Source organism: Callithrix jacchus, chromosome 2 (assembly GCF_049354715.1).
Source record: "Callithrix jacchus isolate 240 chromosome 2, calJac240_pri, whole genome shotgun sequence".
NCBI classification, from domain to species: domain Eukaryota; kingdom Metazoa; phylum Chordata; class Mammalia; order Primates; family Cebidae; genus Callithrix; species Callithrix jacchus.
In genome coordinates, this window is record NC_133503.1 from 49,203,966 (window position 1) to 49,224,217 (window position 20,252).

General features: G+C 52.8%; 1 protein-coding gene across 5 annotated transcripts in view; it reads left to right on the forward strand.

Moving 5' to 3' along the window:
- The first annotated feature begins 1,750 nt into the window (after positions 1-1,750).
- The window catches only part of NDST1 (N-deacetylase and N-sulfotransferase 1), a 70,201-nt gene continuing 51,699 nt past the window's right edge, over positions 1,751-20,252 (forward strand). For 2 of the 5 annotated variants that reach the window (XM_035288571.3, XM_054250798.2), the window contains exon 1: positions 1,751-1,966. The gene's annotated coding sequence lies outside the window, so the exon portion shown is untranslated. Of the gene's footprint in view, positions 1,967-2,268; positions 2,386-20,252 lie in introns of those variants that run through there. The other 3 variants (XM_054250791.2, XM_078363037.1, XM_002744368.6) reach the window with 2 other exon arrangements.

Sequence of the window (20,252 nt, forward strand, 5' to 3'; positions counted from 1 at the left end):
AATTTGCCCCAGCCTTATCCTAGACCCAAAGACTCAGGGGCTCCAGGGGCCTGGCGATCTACATCCTTAGCAAGCTCTTTAAGGGATTCACTCGTTCCCCTACTGCACTTTTATTTTTTTTCCTTTAAGCATTCAGGAAAACCAGCACTCTTTTTATTTATTTATTTATTTTGAGACAGAGTCTTGCTCTGTCATCTAGGATGGAGTACAGTGGCATGATCTTGGCTCACTGTAACCTCTGCCTCCTGGGTTCAAATGATTCTCTTGCTTCAGCCTCCTGAGTAGCTGAAATTACAGGTGCTTGCCACCATGCCTGGCTAATTTTTAATTTTTAAATTTTTTTTAATAGATGGGATTTTACTATGTTGGTCAGGCTGGTCTTCAACTCCTGACCTCAAGTGATCTGCCTGCCTCGGCCTCCCAAAGTGCTGGGTGCTGGGATTACAGGTGTGAGCCAACACACCCGGACTTGTATATTTTTTGAGCTTGTTCCTACCTATAGTTGGATAGTCTTTTTTTTTTTTTAGATGGAGTTTTGCTCTTGTTACCCAGGCTGGAGTGCAATGGCACTATCTCAGCTCACCGCAACCTCTTCCTCCTGGGTCAGGCAATTCTCCTGCCTCAGCCTCCCTAATAGCTGGGATTACAGACCAGCACCATCACACCTGGTTAATTTTTGTATTTTTAGTCGAGTTGGGGTTTCACCACATTGGCGAGGCTGGTCTTGAACTCCTGACCTCATGGTTCGCCTGCCTCAGCCACCCTGCTGGGTTTACAGGCGTGAGCCACTGTGTTTGGCCCAGTTGGATAATCTTGAGCCTCTAAAGGTCCTTAGGAATCCATCAACCCGCTGTTTCCCAGACTCAGGATATCCAGGGGCGTGGCGACCTGCATCCTTAGCAAGCTCCTTAAGGGATTCACTCAACCAACCCCACCGCGCTCATTTTACAGGCTGGCTCATGGATGGCAGAAAGCCCTCCACTGAGAGCAGTCCCATCTGAGTTCCAGCCTAGGCTCTCATCAACCTGTCAAATCATCTCATCTCTCTGGGCCTCATTGCTTCCATCTGTATAACGGGGACAACCACTGTTAACCTGCCTAACTTGCAGAGTTCTTGGGATGGTTAGAATAGCAGAAGGGGCGGGAGGCAGGCAGGCTCAGCGGGAGAAGAGATTTGCACAAGGTCATCTACCTCTTCATCTGCTTGTTTTGTGCAGGGCGAGGGAATTCTGCCGGGAACAACTTGTTGGGGGAGATGACATTCCAGTCCACAATGAAACCAGTAAATGAACCAGATAATCACGATAAAGGGGTTTTCGAGAGTCAGGGCAAAGGTGTGTGTTGGGGGAGGGAGGGTCTGCCCAGGAGGGGTCACTCTGGCAGAGCAATGGTGGTCGGGGAGCTGTCCCAGGAGGTCCTGGAGAGCTGTCACAAGCCCAGCGGCGGCAGAGCCCGGAGGCCCTCTCAAGCCCAGCCAGAGCATTCCCAGGGCCCTCGGAGCCGCGGCGGGCGCGGGTCTTTGTCTCCCACGTTCTCTCTGCCGCCTCTCCCGACCCCCAGCGCTGTTCTGACTCTGACCTCAAATAACTTGTTGGTTTCCCCCGGGCTTTGTTTCCCGGGGGTCACCGCCTCGGGGACGCCGGGCAGCCGCCCCAGCCCCCGTGGGTCCTGCATCTGACACCCCCTCCGGCCCCCGCTCCCTACCCGCTCGGAGACAGGGGTCAAAGGCAGCCCGCGTCACGTGGTCGCCGAGCAGCACCGAATCGGCCGGGAGGGCCGAGGGAGAATCCGGGTGGAAGCCGAGAAATCCAGCCCTGATAGCAGCGCTCCGTCCCGCCCCGGCCCCCGCCCCGGGGCGCTCACCGCACGCCCGCCCGCCACCCCGGCCTCCGGAGCCCGTCTCCGGCCGGCACCCACGCGGCATCACGAGATCGAACCCCGCTCCCAGCAGCCGCAATTCGGTGAGGTAGGCGCCGGGCCGAGGGGGTAGGGGGAGACGGGCCGGGGGCCCTGGGTGCGCAGGTACGCCCCTCTGGGCTCCGCGGGCCTTAGGGCGCGAGGCTGTGCGCCCCAACTTCCAGTCTCCAGGGAGACCCCTCCCCGCCGCGTTACGAGGGGGAGGCTGAGAGCTGCCCCGGGCAGCGCCGGGCCGGGACTGGGGGCTGGGCACCGGGAGGGAGCAGGAGCGGGAGGGGGAGGAGAGCGGGTGGGAGGCGGCGGCGGCGGCGGCGTGGAGCGGGGGTGGGAGCGGCGGGAGGCGGCCGCGAAGGGGTTAACCTTGGCCGGGGCCGGAGCCGGGAGGCGCTCGCACGGCCGGGGGGACCCAGGCGTCCTGCTTCTCGCCGGGAGCGCCGCTTCCCCCGAGTGGCGCCCCAGCTGAGGCAGGTAAGAGGCTGGGAGGGCCCGGGCCTGCCAGTCCCCTGTCGCCGAGCCGGCGTGGCCCGAGCCGGGCGTGCAGGCCGCGCGGGGCCCCAGCGGCCGCCGGCGCAAGTTTGGTGCGGGCGGGCGCCGGGCGGGCGGGTGTAGTCGGCCGGGCCCCGAGCGCGGGGGTGGTAGGACAAAGGGGTGGGGGGCCGCGTGGGGCCGGGGGCAGGCCGGGGTGCGGGCGGGGGCAGCGCGGCAGCTGTAGGTCACGGATAATGTCACTCACGAGGAATGCCCCCTCCCCCTCCCCTGCTCCCGAACAGGGGAAACTTTTGTCTAGCGAGGGAGGGGGTTAGAGGCCGGGTCCTGCCTTCGCGAAGGCTAAGGCAGCAGGACCGGTTTTCTCCGGGCTCCGAGCGGCCTGGTCTCTAACTCCCCTCTTCCCTCAGGGTCTTGGGAGCGAGAAGTCCGCCCTTTGCACGCAGCTTTTTAACGCCCGGGGACAGGGGTGAGGAGCCTGTGGGACGGCTGGGCTCTTGGGACCCGCCTGGAATCCCGCGACTGACCACTTGGCTCTTGGCAGAGTCGAACACCCTGGGCCCCTGAACGCCCCATTGTCGGTCCTCCCCACCCAGGAGAGCTTTTAGAATGGCCTGGGGGCAGTTTTGGCCCCTGGTCTGTTCAGAGCGACCTGGGTGTCTGTCAGTTTCCAGCTGTGTGACCTTGAGTGGTTTCCCTACCTTCCCCTGGCCTCAGTTTCTTCACCTGTAAAATGGGTAGAATAGTATTTGCTAGAGTAAGAATGAGAGGAGTGTATGTTACTTCGGTAAATGGTGGCATGCTTACATGCAACAAGTACATTTCACATTTACTGCGTGTTAAGCACTGGACTAATTCACTGCTTTACATACATTCTCTCATTTAATTCTCCCACATTAATATTAACCACATTTTATGGAGGAGGAAACTGAGGCACGGGGGTGGTAAAGGTCACACAAGTAGCAAGTGGTGGAGCTGGGATTTTACCTCCCTCTCCCAGTCTGTGTCTCAACCACAGAGCTCTACAAGGTCTTGCTGTGACAACTCACAGTTTATTATTTCCTCCTCCTCCTCCTCCTCCTCCTCCTCCTCCTCCTCTTCTTCTTCTTCTTCTTTTACAACTTTGGCCTTGTACAGTTTCATTTTCAGTTGAAATTATGGGGACATCTGTCCTCTTCCCCATTTCCCCCACCCGCAGGTAGTGCTCCCTTCTGCCTGGTACTTGTTCCAAGTGAGGTCTTGTGCCCTGGCTCTTGTTAGCGTGGCCAGCTGGAGCAGGAGAGAGGTTAGTTGGAGCCTGGGCCTGAAGCTCCGTGATGGTCCAAGTGCTGTTGCTGGCTGCTGGGTCCATGGCGGTGTGGGTGGTGCAGGGAGAAGCCCGTCTCCTTGGCTCTGACTGGAGACAGCTGGTGGCTTTGTCAACAGGCCTCTCTCCCTGGCACCCAGGGACAGCCGAATCTTTACTTTTCATTCAGCCCAGGTCACTTTCAGATCAGCAGGGGCAGAGGTAGGACAAGGGTGCTCTTGTGTAACTTGGCCATGGCAGGGTTCTCACTGCTAGCTAATGGACAGGTCTAGATGCCCCAGCCCCAAAGTTCTTGAGGGTAGTACGTGTCAGGATTGTAGAACCCTAATGGAGAATACATGTGTGCACAGGTTCCTGAGCCTAGCTAGTGCAATGTTGGGCACCCTGTAGACCCTCAGTAAATATACAAGTGAATGTGTGAGGTGGCTCAGACTTCTGTTGGCTTTCACACCCTGGGCTAGCCCAGTCATGTGGTGGGGGTGACATCTTATGAGTACTGATCAGGCTCTGATTGAGGGCCTTGAGTAATCACTTTAAAAATGGAAAACAAATTGCTGTTTAATTAACAAAATCTTAAAATCTAGGGCTGAGAGAGAGTGTGATAGGTGGAGGCAGATAAAGAGAGAAATTCTTGGAGAAGGGAGGTTTGTGCATTTCAGCCCTACCTGCTCCGAGGGCTGTTCCAGCACTGTGTCTGGGATTTGCAGGGTTTGTAGGCTTTTTGAGGGCCCTGGGAGTAGGGAGCCCTCTGGGGCAGATAGTTCATGGTCAGCTTGTAGAAATAATTGTGGAAATTCCATTGCTTTGCTGGACATTGAGGGGGCTCAGAAAAGCAGGACATTGAGTGGAGGAGTTGGAAGACTGACTTGTCATATGGTCAGACTGTCCTTGTCATTGTGGTCAGAGCAAGAGGAAAGGCCTCTTGGGGAATCAGCAAGGAAAGACAGAGCCCCAGTAAGCAAGATAACGTGGATAGTGAGCCTTCTGTCACAAGGAGGTATGCGAGGAACAGTTTTGCAATCACAAATTGAGGATGTGGTTAAGAATTTAAGATCTTAGACTCGGGGTTGGCATCTGAGAGACTCACCAATGGGCTCTGGTCTCAGCAGCCCAGAGCTCTCTCTGCCCTGGGCTTTGGACCTGCTTGGCTGTGCTTTGGCTACCCTTCCATGCTTCGGGACCAAAGCCAGGCCTGCAAGTCTCTAGAGGCTGGGCAGACTTCTACTGGCCTGGAATTTGGATTTGAGTATATGGCTTGAAATATCTGGACTGTTTGGAGGACTTGGACATTCTTTACTTGAAATGGAACATTAGGGTAATTTGTGAATGTGTATGGAAAACGTCTGTGGCTGAGGGTGACAGGGGACACAAAATGGGGTGAAGTCCCGCTGGATTCTGGAGAGGCTGTTCTGATGGGGTAGGGAAGACAAGGATTCGAGTGATGGCTATGGGGCAGGGTCTGATCAGTTATAGATGGGTTTGGAAGGTCAGTGGAAGGAAACGCTCTCTGCTTATTGTCAGCAAGGCTTCCTGGAGGAGGAAGTGTTTTCCAGGGTGCAGCCTGGGGGAAGGAGGACAATAGGAGACAAGATTGGGTTGTGCGAGCCTGCAGTGCCCTGCTCAGGAGTTTGGATTTTACTGTCGCCTATAGAGAGGACAGAGGGTTGTAAGTAGCTCATTGACTCGATGCCTGTTCCTGTGCCTTGTGTCAGGCACTATGCCAGGCTCTTCACAGACACCCCATTGAAATCTCACAATACCCTGCAAAGTAGTTGCTGCTGCTGCTCCTGTTGCTGCTGCTGCTGCTGGTAACCCCTACTACCCCTGTCCCATTTTCATGTTTGGAAATAGAGGCTCAGAAGGGTGGAGTCACTTATAGAGCTGGAATTTGAACCCAGGCCTGAACTATTTCTGCCTTACTGTGTTGGTTCTCAGGGGTCTTTTGACCAAAGGTGGTGGCAAGACTGTCAGAGTTCAGACCAGCCCAGAGATGGTGCTCATCACGGTGCTGCAGAAAGCCGACCACAGGCTGACTCAGGCAGTGGGCTGAGTCGGGAGGGGGAAGCTGCAGGACTTTGTAGCTGTCTTGGAGTTTGGGGTTGTCACAGGTGCCCTTAAGATTTGGGGAAGAACCCTTAAGGGATAGTATTACTGCTTTCAAATCCCTGAAAGGCCCTCTACAGATAGGGGGCATAGTCTTGTCCTTCAGGGCTCCCGAGGTTGGAGACAGCAACAAGGGTGACAGCTCCAAGGAAGCTGGCTGGGAAGTAAGCTGCCGGATAGAAGGCAGGAACAGCAGGGCTGAGAGTCTGCAGAGGGTGCAGGAGGGTGTACCAGCAGGGTCAGGCCTGGGTGACCACTCTCAGTTCCCTTTTCACCTAAGAATCTCAGCATTTGCATGGTGCCTGGCCCACTTCCACCCCCTGCTTTTCTCACAGCTTTGGAGCTACTCTTCCTGCACATCTTTGGGAGTTCCATATGGCCTGGCCTGCACAGCTCCACTGGGAGAGTCCTTGTCCTTTGAAATACACTCAGCCCAGCTGACCATCAAAGGGTCCCTTGGGGATGTCTGGAGCAGTGGCCAGAGCTAGGCTAAGGACTGTGCTTTCACAGAGGATTTGAACTCTCTGCTTCCATTTTCCATCTGTGAAATGGGGTCAGTCTCTCTTTTCTCAACTGTGAAGGAATAAGACTAAATCATGAATCAGGCTGAATCCATAGGGCCTAGGTGAAACAGGCTGGTGAGTTTGTCGATTTGAAAGTGGAGAGGTGTTTTTTTCCCCTCCTTCCCTGCGGTGGAGGTTAAAGGAGCGTGTCTTTTTCTGGGGGTCACCAAGTAAAGCTGCTTTCTCTGTGGGGCTGTTACAGAGCTCTGCCCAGCAGCTTTGGTCTTAGAGGTATGGTCAGTAGAAGGGGTAGATGTTTGGGGGGCAGTGGTCCTGGACCTTGTGGCCTCAGGGCTAAAGCCCGTTTGCCACCAAAATCCTTATCTAGAAGGAAGAGAGCTTGTGCTATGCTAAGTTGCCTTTTGGCCCTTTATATTTCTACTCACCTTATTTCTTGAATATAGATTGGATTAATCTAATTTTAAAATGTGCATGGCAAATGAGCATTTGTTTATTTGAGGGCAATGTATGGGAAGTACCTGCTGTGGGACTGCAGGGCCCCTTCTCCCACTCTCCCTCCACCCTCAAGCAGAACTGGCCCCTTTCCCTCTCCCTGGCTGTGCCCCTGGCCCCTTCCTGCCTCTATATCTCTGCTCATGGTGAAAATGCTATACCCCAGTCACTTCCCCTTGCTCACCTCAAAATCCTCCCCACCAGCACCCAGCTCCATCGTCACCTCTTCCTTGCAGCCATCCCTAATTCTCTAGAGCTGGTGTTGCCTGCTCCCTCCTTTACATGTGCAGAACCTGTTACCTAGACCTCTCTAGGGACCCTTCAACTACTAGTTGAACTCTAGTTTCCTAAAGACAAGTCTCATCTCCTCTAGGCTCCGTGCTCTGGAGGCAGGGGCTACATATGACCAATTTCCAATGGGGGGTGTACAGTGTTGTGGAGTGGAATCAAAAGTCCTGAGCTCAGATCCCCATTCTACTACCATTAGCTGCTTGATCTAGGGTAAATTAGCCTAAATCTCCCTGGACATCAGATTACTCAACTGCACAATGGGGATAATAATAGTTCTGTTTTGTTAGGGAGGTTAGGGAAATCAGTGCTTTGACATGGTAAGTGGGCAGTAAGTAGAAGCTCTTCACAAGATAACGGTGGTTTGGTGGTTACCATTATTGTTTGTAGCTGGAGGGGATCTGTTATTTTAGAGATCAGAGAAGGAATCCGTGGAATTTGAGTTTCTGAACTTTGTGCCTAACAGTGGAGATGGTATGTGCAGATGAGGAAACTGAGGCCTGGAGAGAGAGAGCAATTTGCATGGCATGTGGGAACATCTGGTCTCATGCAGGAACCTGGACAGGATTTCTTTTCTTTGTTATGCCTCTGTTATTCCTCTTCTTTCCTGTCATCAAGTCTCAGGTGCTTGAGTTCCATGGGCTCAATCTCCTCCCTGTTAACCATATTGAAGTGTGTCTAAAGCTTATACCAGATAACTTAGGCTGGCTGGGAAGGTCCTGCTGGGCTGGCGGCCCTGTGGCTGTCCTCATAACCGGGGACCCATACCCCAGACTGCATGGGCTGGAGCTTTTGAGGCCTCCTACTCAGCCTTGCTTTGCCTGGGATGGGGGAGAGGATGGTGGCAGAGAGAGGGGACATGGGCTTGGTCTTGGAGCCGGTGACCAGGAGGTCCAGACAGAGCAAAGGTTGAGAGCCAGGCCCTGGAGCTAGGTGGCCTGCATTCAGATCCCTGCTGGGCTGCTTCCTATGTGTCAGATCTTGGGCAAGCTGTTTAGCTCTTCTTTGTACAAAGGGGATGATAATTGCCCCCATCTGACAGCATTTAGAAAGATAACACACTGTGAGCCCAATCCAGGCGAGTTATGGTTATTATTGTGGTTGATATTATTATTGACTAAGGAGCTAACTTAATCCTCACAACAGCAATAGGAGATAGGCACTATTATTATTCCCTTTTAGCGGATGTGGCTTAGAGAGGTAGGTAGCTAGCCTGGAGAGGTTTAGTCCCAGGGGATTACAGTCAGGCAGGGCCCTGGCCACAGGAAGTAGACTCCTTGTGTGAGGTGCCAGAAGGCAAATCCAATGGGTAGGTGGGCCAGGAGCAGCTGACTTCCACACAGTATAATAAGGAGACTTAGAAAAAAATTTGAGCAAGCCAAAATGGAAGGGATTGTGTCTGCAGGGAGCGATCTCCCTGTTTCTGGGAGCAGAATCCTGGAGCTCATGTGATTAAGATGTGGGGATTCTGGCCTCCTTCAGACCTGAGGTCTAGCTCCCCGAGGGAGGGCTTGGATTCTTATCATCCCAGGCTGTCCAAGGGATTGGCTTGTCTGGGCAGGTCCCAGGGTGGCGTTATGTGGAGGTTTGCTATAGTCATTCTGCACGGCAGCCACCTCTGGTTTACACCACCAGCCTCGCAAATATGACCTGCCCAGGCAGAGGCCAGTTGAGGAGAAATGAGTGTTGTCATAGCAGGGCCTTTACTCATGCTGCGTCCTCTGCCTGTGTTCATTCCCTCCCCCTCTCCTTATGCCTGGGCAACTCCTGCTCATGCTTCTATGAGTGTAAGCACCATCTATTCATGGAAGCTCTCCCTGATCCACCTGTAAGCTAAGTCAGTGGTTCTAAAAGTTGGTTTCTGGCCCAGTAGCATCAGCATTACCTGGGAACTTGTTAGAAGTGCAAATTATCTAGCCCTATCCTGGACCTACTGAATTAGATACACTGGAGGGTGGGATTCAACAATCTATGTTTTAAGAACCCTCCAGGTGATTCTAATGCATGCTTTTTTTTTTTTTTTTGAGACGGAGTTTCCTGCTTGTTGTCCAGGCTGGAATGCAGTGGTGCGATCCCAGCTCACTGCAACCTCTGCCTCCCAGGTATAAATGACTGTACTGCCTCAGCCTCCTGAGTACCTGGAATTACAAGCATGTACCACCACGCCCAGCTAATTTTGTATTTTTAGTAGAGACAGGGTTTCTCCATGTTGATCAGGCTGGTCTTGAACTCTTGACTTCAGGTGATCCGCCCACCTCAGCCTCCCAAAGTGCTGGGATTACAGGCATGTGCTACTGTGCCCAGCTTTTTAAAATTTTTTTGAGATGGAGTTTAGTTCTTGTTGCCCAGGCTGGAGTGTAGTGGCATGATCTCGGCTCACTGCAACCTTCACCTCCCAGGTTCAAGTGATTCTCCCATCTCAGCCTCCCAAGTAGCTGGGATTACAAGTGCCTGCCATCACACTCACCTAATTTTTGTATTTTTAGCAGAGACTGGGTTCCACCATGTTGGCCAGGCTGTTCTCGAACTCCTGACCTCATGTGATCTGCTCACCTCAGCCTCCCAAAGTGCTGGAATTACAGGCATGAGCCACTGTGCCTGGTCGTTTGCTGAATTTTGAAAAATACTAGGATAGGTCATAAAAAAAAAATTGATACCTGTTTTCTTGGCCTCTCTTGTTTTCAGCATATTCAGTCACCCAGCAGATGTGGGGAACCCAGAGTAAAGCTCAGGTTCTCACCCCCTGTCTTCAAGGAGCCCCCATCTTGTAACAGCTCCCTATCCCCTAGGAAGCAATCTTGTGACACAATGAAGGCGTACAACAGAACCCCAGCATAATCATGGAGCCAAGAGCCAGTGCTGGGGCAACATGAAGAAGGGGGAATAGGGGACCTGGAAGAGCAGGGGAGATTTTGTAGGTGGTAAGCATGGGTGCCAGGAATATGGCAGCTCTCTTCTGGGGCTGGGGCCAGGGCAGGGTTTGGGCGGAGAGCATGGGCTCTGCCTTAAAGAATAGTGTGTTTAGGGCTGGGAATGATGGCTCATGTCTGTAATCACAGCACTTTGGGAGGCCAAGGCGGGTGGATCACCGGAGGTCAGGAGTTTGAGACCAGCCTGGCCAACATGGGAAACCCTATGTTTCTAGCAAAATACAAAAATTAGCCGGGTGTGGTGTTGGGTGCCTGTAATCCCAGCTACTTGGGAGGCTGAGGCCGGAGAATTGCTTGAACCTGGGAGGCAGAGGTTGTAGTGAGCCAAGATTGCGCCACTGCAGTCTAGCCTGGGCAAGAGAGCAAGACTCCATCTCAAAAAAAAGAAAAAGAAATAGTGTGCTTAGGGGTGTGTGTATACACACATGTATGTTTGTGTACACACATGTATGTTTGTGTACACACATATGTGATTACAATGGCCATAGGTGGTCTGAGATGGCTGAGGGGACTTAGCTGCCATCAATTCAGTGGTTTTAAGCATCTCAATAATTTTTTTCCTTTTTTTTGAGGCAGAGTCTCACTCTGTTGCTCAGACTGGAGTGCAGTGGTGTGATCTTGACTCACTACAACCTCTGCTTCCAGGGTCAAAGTGATTCTCCTGCATCAGCCTCCCGAGTAGCTGGGATTACAGATGTGTGCCACCACACCTGGCTAATTTTTATATTTTTAGTAGAGATAGGGTTTCACCATCTTGAGCAGGCTAGTCTTGAATTCCCGACCTCAAGTGATCCACCCGTCTTGGCCTCCCAACGTGCTGGGATTATAGGCATGAGCCACTGCTCCCAACCTCAATATATATATATTTTTTGAGATGGAGTCTTGCTTTGTCACCCAGGCTGGAGTGCAGTGGTGTACTGGTTGGCTCACTGCAACCTCTGCCTCCTGGGTTCAAGTAATTCTTCTGCCTCAGCCTCATGGGTAGTTGGAACTACAGGTATGTGCCACCACACCTGGCTAATTTTTGTATCTTTACTAGAGATTAGATTTCACCATATTGGCCAGGTTGGTCTCAAACTCCTGACCTTGTGATCCACCCGCCTCAGCCTCCCAAAGTGCTGGGATTACAGGTGTGAGCCACTGTGCCCAGCCTAATCATTTTAATGATGATGATCATAATTACTGCTCACATTTATCAACAGCTTATAAATGCTTGCTGGGCACTTCCATGTCACCTCCTCAGAAGTAATTCACCCAGAACAATCTTATAGGTAGGCACTATTATTGTCCCTACTTAATAGATGAAAATACTAAGGCCAAACAGCTGTAAGAGGGCAGATCTAGGAATTCTATGGAGTTATATGGAGGTGCTTAGAAGCATGATCTCACTGGAAGGAGAGCAGTAGGGCATTGTCATGGAGTGTTTGTATCACAGACACAACTTTTGGAGGTTTTCTAAAGATGTCCCCAGGTATATATTCTGTCAAATGAGTGAATCAGGCTTTGAAGGAAGGTGGATGGGATCGTGCTGGAGTGGTTAGGGCTCCAGCCTCTAAGCGTGGGCTTCCACTGCAGACATTGTTGTTCTCCTGTTTTGTGGATGGGTTGAGGCCCAAAGAGATCCAGTGCTAGGGCAAAATAACAAATCAGAGAGATAAAAGTGGATCTCTAGCTGGGCATGGTAGCATGTGCCAGAAATCCCAGCTACTCGGAAGGCTAAGGCAGGAGGGTCACTTAAGCCCTAGAGTTCAAGACCAGCCTGGACAACATAGTAAGACCCCATCTCAAACAACAACCAAAAGTGGACCTCCTTTGGTTCTAACAAGAGGGGGTGTGAGATTCTAGATCAGAGCCCACTGTCCACTCTGCTGTCTTTTCCTGCCTCAGTGTCCCTGCTGCCCAGGAGCCCAAGGGTAGGCAGTCTTTCCCTGACACAGGAACCCCTTCACTTCACATTTAGGGGATTGAGGCCCAGTGGAGTAGGGACTCACCCACAGCCACACAGGGTGTCAGAGTTACTGTTGAGGCCAGAACTCAGAATTATCTCAGGTCTAACCAGGAAGGGATTTGTTTTCTAAAACCGGTCCCTACCCCACCCCTTCATTCGCAGGCTGAGTAGCTATCACCCTCCGGGTGGCCCAGAGCAGTGCAGGGGGTAGAGATGAGGGTGCCTTGTGAAGAGGCTGCCAAGAAGGGGTGGGGTAGCTTCCAAGAGGAAGAGTACCAAGAAGCCCAAACCCCAGACGGAAACCAAATGTATTTTCTGGGCCCTGAGAGGATATTTCGAACAATGGAGGTGGGATGGGGGAAGGTAAAAAGGGCTTCTTGATATCCTTAAGAAAAAAAAAATAGAGGCTTTAGGTTTGACTTTTGTTTCTCTGAGGATGTTTGTGTAGCTTTCTGAAGGCAGGATCCCAGTGCTCTGTGAGGCTCGTCAGGTGCTGTTTTTTTTTTAGACAGAGTCTTGCTGTGTCACCCAGGCTGGAGTGCAGTGATGTGGTCTTGGCTCACTGCAACTTCTGACTCCTGGGTTCAAGCAATTCTCCTGTCTCAGCCTCCCAAGTAAGTAGCTGGGACTACAGGTGACTTCACCAGGCTTGGCTAATTTTGGTATTTTTAGTAGAGACAGGGTTGACAGGGTTTCACTATCTTGGCCAGGCTGGGCTTGAACTCCTGGCCTCGTGATCCGTCTGCCTCAGCCTCCCAAAGTGCTGGGATTACAGGTGTGAGCCAATGCTCCTGGCCATCAGGTGCTGTTTTTATAGATTTGGGGCTTTGGGGCTGGGAAGGACTCCATCAGGTAGTCTCCTCACTTTATAGTTGGTGAAGTGGAGGCTGAGAGGTGGGGGACCTGCTTGAAGTCACACAGTGAGGCAGCTGTGGACTTGGATGTTCCCATGTGTTGCAAGGGGCTGTCCATCTTGACTTATCACCTCTTGGGACCTGGCTGGCATGGGGGCTGGGCAGTCGCTGATGAGGGGTCCCCTTTGAAATACTCATTGCTGCTGGGGATGGGATAAGGCCAGGTCTGGTCTTGGGTGAGATAGGCCCACTTGTGGGAAGAAGGCTGAGATGGTACACCTGGTAATGCCACCCCCGTCCAGAAGCCAGGCCCAGCTACACACCGTCTGCCCAGCAGCTGGGAGCCATGAGTCACACCCAGTGGATACAGAGGCACAGGCCATTGTATGCCGTGATTCATTCTGTTCTCCCAGCCCCAAAGGGATGACGAGGCCCTGAGCACCGAGTCATGCCCACACCTGTGGATGAAGCTGATATGTGGAGGCCCAGGGGACCCAAGGGAGTCGGCTCCCTCTGCTACCTCCGTCTCTTGAGTATCCAGTGATTGTGACCTGTCCATTCCCACCAGTGTAGGGGTCGGTGAACCCCCAAAGATGCAGTGTGTTGTAGGCATTTCTGTGCTTTCTTTTTCTGAAGAAAGAGTCTGTTGATTTCATGAGGTCATCAGAAGACTGGGTGTCCCTGTGGAGTGCTGGCAGGGGGCTGTGTGCACTACAGGCTTGAGAAGAGGTGGCAGTGTGGTGCAAGTAGAAAGTAGCCCGGTGGCAGAGTAGCATCCTGGGTCAAGGTGTGCTCTTGGAGACTGGCTCTTGGCTTCTGAGCCCGCCCCTCCACTTTGGAGCTGTGTGACATTGGGTAAGTTACTTTGTCTGTGCTTCCTCTGTAAAATGGCAATAGCGGTATTAATCTCACGGTGTTATAGTTAGACTTTTAGATAAGGTAATGTGTTTAAAGGACTTACCTCAGTGCTTGGTACAAAGTAATCATTTGGTAAAAGTTTGCTGTTGGTAATTCTAGCTCTGCTACAGATTTGCTGAGTGACCTTGTAAGTGCCTGATCCTGGGGTCTTAGTCTCCACCCCGGCTCCGCACCCTGTGTTGGGCTTTCCAGGAGTTGCAGGACCAGCTTGGAGAGCAGGGGTGGGCAGAGGAGGTGGGAGAAGCCCTTTCTGCATTCTGGGACTCCCCAGCCCAGGCCCTCCCTGGCTTTGTCCTGGGGCAGGGTTCTGTAACCAGCTGGGTCTGGCCAGGCAGGGCCTCCTTTTGTCTTTCCATTGTCTCTTCCTCTCCCATCCCCCAACAGAGCTGCTGTTAGCCGACCTGTTCCTCAAGCTCCAGGGATGAAATCGGACCGTCGCTATTCTGCCACTGCTTGATTTAGTTTAGTCAGGAGGTTTGCTGGGCTGGCGGCCCCTCCTCCTGGTACCTGGGGACAGAACAGAACTGATATCTATGCCTGCTTCATGCCTCCTTTCTGGGGAGGAAGCCCAGGAGTCTAGATGGCTTGGGCTATTGGTCCACACTGCCAGATTGTAGGGTCAGGAGGTTCCTGCCGATGACCTCTGCAGTTCTAGTGGTACGCCTCACTCCCTACCTAGGATTCCTTCCCTGGCAGAGCCTTCTCCATCCTTGCAGCCCAGCACCAATGCCTCCTCTTCCAGGAAGCCTTCCCAGGTACCTCAGCTGCAGGGAAGTTGGCCTCCACTGAGCTCCACAGTGTGTTCTCTGCCCCTTTTAAGAAAACAGAGGTCACAAACTGGCAGGCCACATTTGCCCTATGGGCAGATTTTGTTTGGCCCATGCCAAATACAGAGCTGGTTGCCAACGGGAGGTTTTACATAAAAACTCAGACATCTGGCTTTATTTCAAAAATCAGAAGATAGGAAAACCTTGAGCCTACATTCTCCTCGAGCCATTGTTGGAGATGAGGCATGTACCTTTCGCCCCATCCCCAGCCAGCCATTTCATAAGCTTACCTGATCTTTCTGGTCACCGGAGGCATCTGAGTTTGCAACCCTGTCCTTAAGCCATGAACCACTTTCTCTCCTACATTGTTCCTTTGTGGGCTTTTCCAGGGCAGAGGGTGTGGGGGCTGTGGGCTGAATCACCTTTGTGTCCCTTGAAGCATGGAAGCATTGGAGCGTCATGCCCAGGCGCAGGGTGGTGCCCCAGTAGGGGTGTAACAAGTGCTTCCTGTGTGAAGGCAGGTGTGGCCATGGTCTATCCCTGCCAGCTGTGAAGGCCTCTAGCAAATGCCTCCTTTCTGGGACATTTGGGTCAGCCTGCTCCATGGCCCTCTAACCCTCCCCCAAGATAAGCTCTTCCTGCTTAGCTACTGACCCAGGTGGCTTCTTAAGCTGCAGATAACAGTCTCTGGAAGGTCGGCACCACCCTGCAGTGTAACCAAGGAGAGGAGCATCCACCTGCAGCTGTCCCTGGGTCTCACTCTCATGGCAGGCTTGGAGGAGTTTAGGGAGGGGAAGACTATGCTCAAGCAGCCTTCAGAGGGTGTCAGGTCCAGACCTCTGTGTCCTGAGGCCGGCAGGGTGGTAAGGGGTGTGGACCATTCAGATGTTGACTGGCCTGGGCTTGCTCTCCTCTGGGCCTCTCTGTGCTTTCTTTTCCTCCTAGAGTATGTTACTTTATCCCACAGCTCCCTTGTCCGACTGTCTGTCCTTTCAAGGTTTATTTAACTCTTTTAATTGAAATCTTAAGTATCCTCTAGGGGCCTGCTAAGATGTCTTCTTTGGAAGAGGTCTTAGCTGAGAGGCTGCAGTTGTTCTGGCTATGAGAAAAACCTAGGAAGCTTGCAAAAATGCGTAGGGATTGCTGCCCCCACCCCCTGCTTCCTGCTCTGATTCCTTCATTCTAGGGTGTGGTCTCCTCCTGAGAACATTCAGACCAGGGGGTCTATAGATCACTCTTCAAGGACTCTATCTTAGTGAATGGAGCCTAGGGCTGGTAGGGAGGACCCCTGGGTGGCTGTTGGTCTGGCCGACATCAACCATGCCCCTTTTTCTCTCTCTGGGCTCCCCTTTTGCCCCGTGTCAATGTTCTGGGCTTCCCCAGTTGTGACTGAGTGCAATGTGAGCCATCCTTAGAGAGGATAATACAGAGTAGATGGGACAGGTGCCAGTGTCTGGGTGGGGTGAGGGATCCCGGTCCTGGCCCCAGCCTAGCCAGGCCCAGAGGAGTTTCACATTCACATTAGGGGACAAGTCAGGAGAGGGGTGCTCTGATGCAGGGGAGGAGGCTGGAAGCCTAGCTCAAAGTGGGCAGGTGCTGTGCCTATGGGGAAGGCCTGGCCTGGGTGGTCTGGTGACCTGCCACAGGCTGAGGGGCTCTCCTACTGTGTGGTCCTGTGGCAGGCAGGCTGAAACATCAAGTGTAGGCATGAGCAAGCCATTTACAGCCGGGTAAACTGAGGTACATAGAGGGAAATCACTCTCCTAATGTCACATGAGTGGGTGGAAAGCTGGGCTGTGACCCCAGATCTTCCAATACCAGGCAGGGCCACACTCTTCCATCTCCACCTCCCTCTGCAGGGCCAGTGGCAGATCACCTAGCTGAGACAATCATCTGATTGTCTATGACGACCTAGTTAGAGTGTGGAAAAATGAACCATCGTCATAGCCACCCTGGAGGCATGAAACCAGTTGGGTGTGCAAATTACCCCTCAAACATTCTCCACCCCATTTTTTTTTTTGCCTTTCCTTAAACTGTCTCCTATGGGCCAGCTGCCTCTGTGCCCACTTCCGCCTGGCACTGGGCTTCATGCTCTTCATTCTGAGAACAAAGCTTCCTTCTGACAGTACTCCTGCTGACCACAGGAAAAGGGCAGGCGTAGCACCGGCCTCCCTCCTCTGCCTCCTCTTGCTGGGAGCATGGGGCAGTCAGCCTTGGGTGGATGCTGGAAGGGCTGTGAAGGTGGGTGGCGGCAGCCCAGTTCACGTTCCCTTTGGCAGCCCAATTGTGAGGACTCAGAAGTTCTCCCTCATGGCCAAATGGAGAGGCGAAGGCACTTGATAGGGACAAATGTAAAGGTTTGTCATCCATTGGTCCAGGCAGTCAATTGGACCAAAACAGGACTGGGGATTTGGCTGGAAACTGGGCAGGTGAAGACCCTCAGGGTTTCCGCTGGCCCAGGTGGAGTCTGGTTATCTGCCTCTAGCCCCGATCTGTAGGGGCTGCGTAGGCCTAAAGGTGTGTTCAGATGAGGGAGACAGTAGTCCCTCATTCAGGATATTTGTATTAAACATCTACTTTGGCTCAGGCCTTTTTCTAGTACTGGGATGTAAAGGCAAACAAAACACATGGAAACCCTGTTTTAGAAGTGGGGCTGACATTCACGTGTGGGGATGAAATGAACAACCCCATCAAGCTCACTCTCAGGTGGTGAGATGTGCCTGGAAGAAAAATAAAGCTGGATTGTGGGTCGAGAGTGGACACACTTGATTGACTTGAGGAGTGATCCTGCCATGTCAGGTGGTCAGTGTGGTTCCTGGTGAGAGGCAGTACACTCCGGGAGGGCAGCCCATGGAAAATTGAGGGAAGAGCTTTCCAGGCAGAGAGAGCCACAGGGCAAAGGCTCTGGAACTGGAGGGGACAGGTGGCCAGAGGCAGGGTGGGAAGAATGAAAGGATGGTGGAGGAGAGGGGCCAGAGGGCATATGGGGACACGTAGGGCCTCTTGGCCATGGGGAGGACTTTGTTATGTGAGTCTGAGTGGAGAGGAAGCTGCTGGTGGGCCTGGCGTGAGGACTGACTGGTTTCAGCACAGGTTGTAGATAGACTGTTGGGGGTGAGGGTGGACACAGGATGACTGGCTGGGAGGCTGCTGCAGTCACTCCATGAGACAGGTCAGGCGGGTCAGTGGTGGGTGGGGATGGTGGGGGAGCAACCAGGGGTTGGTTCTGGATTTATTTTGCAGGATGAGCTGATGGGATTTGCTGGTAGATTAGATGTGGGGTGTGAGAAGAGAATGTTGACCACAAGGTTCCTGGCTTGAGGAACTAGAAGAACAGTGTTGCTATTTACCAAGACAGAGAAGGCTGTGGGACAAGTAGGTTTGGGGAGAGCAATTCAGATCTGGGGTCAGCTGTGCTAGGTTGAGGCATATGCTGGTGGGGGAGGGGCATGGTGCACATGGGTCTTGGGCCCTGCATGTTCCTGTTGCTGTCAGGAACAGGACCCCAAAGCTAGGAGTCTGTTCTGTAAGAACAAATGCTTCCTGGTCCCTTCATGTCCTTTTCTCTGTCCGCGAACCTCCCCCTGCTTTTCTCTTCCTTTTGGATGAGGAAAAGGCAGATTCTGAAGCCTCATTGTCACTGTGATGGTCCTAGCCTTTCTGCCTGGCATGCCTTCTCATAGGGAGTTCCTTCTGGGATAGGTGGGGTGGGGGACAGAAGGGTGGGCGTTCTGCCCAAGGATAAGGCAGAGGTTCAGGTCTTATCCTTGCTTGGCTACCAACAGAGCTCTTTGCCTTTGTTTCCCTTTCTGTATGAAGAAGGGTTGAGGTGGCCCCAGGGTTCTGAGGGTGGCAGGAAGCATTTGAGGAGGCCACTTGGCACAGTGGTTAAGAATCTGGGCTTGGGGTCAGGCAGATGTGGGCATGAATCCTTGCCTACTGCTTGGCTGTGAGACTCTGGGCAAGTAACATAACCTCTCTGAGCCCCAATTTTCTCATCTGTAGAAATGGGCCAATAATATTACCTGCCTCACAGGATTACTGTGAGCGTTGAATGAGGAAATGTCCATAAAGCACTCAGCAGGGCCCTGGCATATAGCATACCTCGTTCACAGAGGCTGCCTCTCACAGTGATCTATGCAGGCAGGTGGGTAAGGGACTTGGCCTAGTGGGTGGGAGGAACCGTGGCAGGCCATTGAACAGGAGCATGCCAGGCATGTGGTTTGATGTGGCAGCTGTGAACGTGGAGACTTGGGCTGAGTTTTCTTCGCAAGTCTGAGAGCCCCTTCCGCCTTCCAGAGTGAGAGCTGAGGGCTGGTCCTAATGGACCATCTTCCTTTCCCTAGCCAAGAGTCTTCATTGACTTGGCATGGGCAGCCTCTGTCTGGCACAGATCCCTTGGGGTGGGGTGGTCATTTTCCTTAAGGACTCCTCTAGGACCCCTTGTCTCTACAACCCAGTGGCTGGCCTTAGGGAAATGTGAGGGAGGGACTTTGGAGGTGAGTGACATTGAAGGGACTTAAGTTACATGTAGGTGGAGCTCTGGACAGGGCTGGTGGGTCAGGTGGGCCTGGAGTGGCAGTCCCCTGGGCACTGGAGTGACCTCGGTTTCTGTTCTGTATCCAGGCTGGGTGATGCTTGCTCCAGTGGAGCAATGGAGAGGTCGACAGTGGGTGGAATGTGGCCCCCTCAGAACCCACACTTCACTGGTGCCCAGGCATGCCAGCCAAGCCCTGTGCTTCTGCAAGCTTGTTTCCCAGCAGTTGAGCTGTGCCAGGACAGCCAAGGACATTTCAGAGTCCCCAGGGCTCATAGCCAGGCTGTCACTGGGCATTGCTTATTTTCCCAGGGCCCAAGAGTCTTTAGGGATGGAGGGGGTTCTGGAGATATTCCAGGGACTTTTCTTACCAGCCTGGTAAATTGAAATCTGGAGAGAGCAAGGCACTTGACCAAGGTCTCGAAAGACCACCTCCCTCATATCTGTCACTCCCCGCTGTTCCCATGTCCTCTGCTCAGACTTCTGTCCCCTTTGCCTGGACGTTTATAACAACCTCCCTCTTGTGGGCTCCCCAAGAGCTTTGTCTGTCCTCCATTATTGTAATCTTGTCATAATCTGCCAGATGCACACACTATTTGTTGCATCTACCTCCTGTCCCCTCCCGACTGCCCATGACAGACTCTCCCTGACAAAGCTGTGCAGCATGAGGTTTAGGCCCCAGGCTCTGGAGCCAGTTTGAACTCTGGATGCCAACTCTGCCCCTTCCTGGCCTGGTGACCTTGGACCTGATACCCTACTTTTCTGAGCTGCTGTCTCTGAAATGAAAACAGTGGCAGTACTTAGTTTCCAGGAATGTCAGGGCATTTAAATAGAATAACGTGTGAAATGCAGAGTACAGCACCTGGTACCAAGTAAACGCTCAGAAATGGGCATTGTTGTCCCAAAGGCTCATCAATTGGTTGAACTGGAAAGTCGCGAGCATGGAGGAGTAGACCCGGGCTGGGACTGGGAAGCAGAGGATGTAGGCTGCAAGTTCACCACTGTGCTCCTGTGTGCAGGTTGGGAAGCCACTTATCCTCTGGAAAGCCCACTTCCCTTTTCTGAGAAAGGGGGCAGAAATCCCTGCCATACCTTTTTAAAGTTGGCATGTGATGCCACAGCAATGCCTGTGAAAAAACTTTGCATCTGTGTAATGATTTAAAAATGGCACAGCAGTGGCTG